At 59.6% G+C, this 1205-nt stretch overlaps 1 long non-coding RNA gene across 1 annotated transcript in view; it reads left to right on the plus strand.

Moving 5' to 3' along the window:
- Positions 1–16: 16 nt before the first annotated feature.
- LOC103310901 overlaps positions 17–1205 on the plus strand; it is a 5372-nt gene continuing 4183 nt past the window's right edge. Inside the window, exon 1 of the long non-coding RNA XR_511210.3 lies at positions 17–480. This is a non-coding gene — a long non-coding RNA (uncharacterized LOC103310901). The remainder of the gene's footprint in view (positions 481–1205) is intronic.

The following is a 1205-nucleotide window of genomic DNA, read 5'->3' on the forward strand; positions in this document are numbered from 1 at the left end:
AAAAGAGAACTCTACCCAGATCCCCCGGCGGCTTCTTCGAGTTCATTCTGGTTACCCAGACGAGACAAAAGAGCCCCGAACACTAGGGAGCGGTTCCGCGTCGGGTTCCGGAATACGAACCGGATTCCCTCTCGCCCCAAGGGCGATTCGAAAACGCCTTCGCCCGTGGTACGAGGATCTCTCCCCGGGCTTAGGATCGACTGACTCTTGGACAACGGCTGTTCACAAGAAACCCTTCTCCACGGCAGCCCCCGAGGGCCCCTCTCGAGTATTTGCTACTACCACCAAGATCTGCACCGACGGCGGCTCCAGGCGGTCTCGCGACCTGCCCTTCGACGCACACCGCCGCGCCATCCTACTCGTCGAGGCTTGCCGGGACCGGCCGCCGCGAGCGACGACTGGCCCCACTATGCCGTCGACGGCCGAGTATAGGCACGACGCTCCAGCGCCATCCATTTTCAGAGCTAGTTGCTTCGGCAGGTGAGTTGTTACACACTCCTTAGCGGATTCCGACTTCCATGGCCACCGTCCTGCTGTCATCAGCAACCAACGCCTTTCATGGTCTCTGAATACGCGTCGATTTCGGCGCCTTAACTCGGCGTTCGGTTCATCCCGCAGCGCCAGTTCTGCTTACCAAAAATGGCCCACTAAGCGCCTAGGGTTCCGTCGCCGGCTTCGCACGCGGTTCACGCGGTGTACCAGGTAAAGCCGGCGATCTCACTCATTTATAGTTTGAGAATAGGTTGAGGTCGTTTCGGCCCCAATGTCCTCTAATCATTCGCTTTACCGTATGAGACATCCTCCGTGTTACGAGCGTGTTGTTACCGCGCCGTACAGCGCGGAGTCCCACCGGCGTCCGTACGCCCGCGAACGGGCGGGACACATCGGCGCCAGCTATCCTGAGGGAAACTTCGGATGGAACCAGCTACTAGATGGTTCGATTAGTCTTTCGCCTCTATACCCAGCTCAGACGATCGATTTGCACGTCAGAATCGCTGCGGACCTCCATCAGGGTTTCCCCTGACTTCATCCTGGCCAGGCATAGTTCACCATCTTTCGGGTACCAACGTGTGCGCTAAGGGTGCGCCCCCAGCCCGGCCGAAGCCGACTTGACGGAGACGCCCCGGGACTGCGGACCAGCGCGACTTTGAACGCCGGTGGGTTCGGTCGCTAGGCCATCGTCCGCACCGTAAACGGTTCACTTT

The sequence above is a fragment of the Acyrthosiphon pisum genome, unplaced genomic scaffold (genome assembly GCF_005508785.2).
Source record: "Acyrthosiphon pisum isolate AL4f unplaced genomic scaffold, pea_aphid_22Mar2018_4r6ur Scaffold_229;HRSCAF=636, whole genome shotgun sequence".
Classification (NCBI taxonomy): domain Eukaryota; kingdom Metazoa; phylum Arthropoda; class Insecta; order Hemiptera; family Aphididae; genus Acyrthosiphon; species Acyrthosiphon pisum.